Consider the following 4,042-nt stretch of genomic DNA (forward strand, 5'->3'; position numbering starts at 1 on the left):
TGGTTCTATTTCAAATGCTATAATTAATCACGCATAGAGGCAATCAGTATGTGACAAGAATCGAATATTTTAAAAAACGAAACTGTGAGCAAATTTATTACAAATTCTTAAAATTCTTATATATAATTCTCAAAATCATTATTTCTGGAAGAATATTTTCAAAAATTACGTAATAAAAAATTAAAAATTACTTTATTGCCATTAATGTATTGTCATTAACGCATCATGAGTGCATTAACTACATTTTATGTAATATTTAAATACAAAAAAAAAATATAATAATTTAAAATTGTATAAGGTTATTAAAAAAAATATAGCCTATAAAAATATTATTACGCGTGTTGGTTATTGCGCTCATTTAAATTCTGTCAGTGTGATTCTATATGAAATTTTAATGTTCTATAAGGAGAAATATAAATAAATAATAATAATAATTGCATTTGAGGTTAAAATTTTAATATTCTTTTCTGTTTATGTTTTTATATTGGATTGTGATTCTAAAATCAAATTTGGTCATTTAACAATTAAATCATGTACAATATATTTATCATATAAATGCATATATCAGGGATGGTTTATATACGTTCATGAGACAAGTAATTTGGAGTAAATACTTTAATTGTAACTACAGCTACAATATAAGCCACAAAATATAATTGCTTATAATTGTCAAATCAGTTTATGAAATTTGTAAGGCTTTTATATGCAGAATATACGGAGAATGACTTTAGTGATTTGTAAATATTTATAGTTGTCATAAAAAATAAATAATTTATTATCCATATTACAAATATTTTTGAACATAAATAAATTGATTAGTCTATTGTTTTTTTTTTAGTAATGCTTTATTAATTTGTAAATTTTATATGATAATTTGATAAATTGTATATTATAAAATCGATTCATTTCTACAATATAATTTTACGGTGTCACACTATTCTTTTATATTATAAATTATTAAATACCGAATAGTAGTTTTTTATTCATTATAGAGAGCGCTAAAATCCATATAAATCAATTAAATTTTTATTAGTCTATTCATTTTTTTTCAAAAAAAATAAATTAGTTTTGAATTTAAATTACCTAAAAATCAATTAAATTTAATTTTTAAAAGAGTTTTTCAATTCAAACGCAGATTTATTTATACAAATTATTTAAAATTAAAAAATCAACATCAAGATCAAGGAAAAAATCTTCAAAATATTGTATGTTAAATACGTGGATTATTGAAGAAACTTGCATAGAATATTAATTTTTATTTTTAAAGTTTTTCAATGTTTTTAGTATATTAAAATTTATTGACATTACATTTTACATAATTGTATAAAATTGTTATACATTTGTAATTATATTCTATGATAATTAATTATTGCAACAGAGTGTACATTAATAACAATTACCTTAGGTGACAAAACATCATCGCGTCAGACTATAAATGAAACTAATTTAATATGACGGAATTAAATTTATTTGAAAGCGGTACCTATACATATTAATTAATATTAAGAATTGTATTAGAATATTTGTAATCGGTTTAATGACTAAATTTTTTATGGTACTGACATGTTTTGCTAATTTAAATTTAAATATAAATTGCATGGACTCAGTAATATTAATTTATATATTTATTGTTCTACAACAATATTGAGTGAATAATTATTTTAAGTTAAAAAGTGTGAACACAAACCTTATATGTTATTAATTATTTTGATACATATGCATACTTACTACAATTATTATAATCTACTGCACTTGATACTTACTATATTTGAATATAGTAATTTATTTATGTAGCTATCTATTGTCCGTTTTAATTATTTACATTACCCCTGGAAAAAATAATTGCAAAAGATTTGACACAATTCGATATTTTTATTATTTTCGGAAATGTGTGACAACTTACGAATATTTGTCCAAAAGTGTGAAGGTTATATATATATTTTTTTTTATTTTAAAACTTGTACAAGGTTTATAATATAAATCTTCTCATAAATATGAAAAAAAAATTAAAATTGTATTTTCTCAAGTATTAATATATTAGTAATATCGTAATCCTTGTACATTTAAATAGTTTTGAATTAAAATTATTATCAAGTACATGCAACCGTTTGGTATAATTATTTCCGAAAAAGTTTCATGACTTCAATTAAAATCATTGAAGAAATCATTAAATTTAATGAAAAATTAATTATTCAATTTAAAATGAAAAGAAAAAAAAATTATAATTTTTATATATATATTTTTTTGTTTTATTATTTTAAAGTAATTCCGTAAGTAATAAATTAAAAGATGACCTCTAATATTATTATTATTTAAAATAATTAAAAATAATTATTTAAGAATTAATGATGTTACCATATGTATTCGTTCATTTTGTAGCATGTCAGTTTTGTGTCAAAATACACCTTATTACCTACAATAATATTGTTATTAATGATTAAATAAAGATGTCACAAAATATTATTATTTTTTTGTTAACAACTTCATAAAAAATTAACAGAAAAAAAAGAAATATTTTTTTTTGTATATGTTTTTCATTTCCAAAAAAAGCGTTGAAATAATTTTTTTTTTCGGTTTCTTTTCGGATTCTTTTTATTTTTGTTGTTTAAAGTTGCTGTGATTAATAATGTGATCAGACGACTGTTGGGATATTATAGTAGATTTCTTCTCAAATGTTAATTTGTTTATTATATATATATAATAATATACCTACATACATAAATATGTTTATTTATCAGTATTTTAGTAGAAATTGCATATTAAATTTTTTTGATAAAATTCCATTATCTTTTCATTTGTACTGTGAAGTTCTTGGTGGATTAATAAAAGTACGTTTTTGCGTTGAATTTTTGGTTAACTTTGCAACTAAAAACCTGTGAACGGATCAATTTTTTATTTTATTTGAAAAAAAGGCAATAATATGAATTATTTAATTATAGTTATTAATTTTTGGCCATCTTTAGTTGATTATTTGAATTAATTCTTCACTCCTCTGTTATTACTCGACAATTTCGAAGAATGTAATTTAATAGCGGAATTAGTTTTAAAGCCTTATTTAGTTTTAATAAACAATTTCAGTTAATTAATTAATTTGGGTTATAATATGCGTTCTTGATATATTATTCTATTAAATCTTGAGTTATTTTTAATAGATTCTCATTCAAATCTCTGATGATATAGTCACTAGTAATAAACCCTGTATAATGAAAATATAACAGTAAAGAATAATAATAATAAAATGAATAAAATTTGTGGTCGTATAGCTTTTTCTCGTTTTTTTTTTTCGATATAAAATTTTTTTATTTTTCATTTCAAATACAATTTACAAAAAAAAAAGAATGAACAAAGATAACTAGAATGATTTTAATTATATAACGTATAATAAATGTATCAGTTTAAATATATATAGAGCTATAAATATGAGAAAAAAAACAACTCATTAAAAATACTTAAAATTATAATTTTTTATTATCAATAAGAATTTTTTGGTACTTTTGCTCTTTTTTTTTTATAATTTATAAATTTAATATTTATAAAAAATGACTTAATTTATCTCCTATTTAATTATTGGAATATGGTATATTTTATTTTTAAATGTAGAAGTTTAAAATAATTCAGATGAAGAAAATTATAAAATTTTAAAAAATATTATGTTAACTTATCAAAATTAATCGAGTCATAATAGAAAATATTTTATAGAAATAAAGAAAAAAAAACACTAAAATATGGAATTTCTAAATTTCCTACCTTAAATTTATCTAAATTTTTACAAATTTTATAATTATCAAGCTATTAGATGTGAGTTAGAGAATAAATTTTAAAGTAAATTTTATATGTTGAGCTTATTACATAGAGCATTAAGGTCAATTATGATTTTCAGTGTTAATTTGACAAAAGATGTTTTGCAAAATTTACAATAAATTTTCGCTTGGTGTCAATTTCGTCACAAGTATAGATAAATTTTAACAAATACAATCATATATATATATCAAATATAATGAAATTGAAGCTAACAAACCTGCAAAAATAGAATACGTTATGT

This window comes from Condylostylus longicornis, unplaced genomic scaffold (genome assembly GCF_029603195.1).
Source record: "Condylostylus longicornis isolate FDR11 unplaced genomic scaffold, ASM2960319v2 ptg000162l, whole genome shotgun sequence".
Taxonomy (NCBI): Eukaryota; Metazoa; Arthropoda; class Insecta; order Diptera; family Dolichopodidae; genus Condylostylus; species Condylostylus longicornis.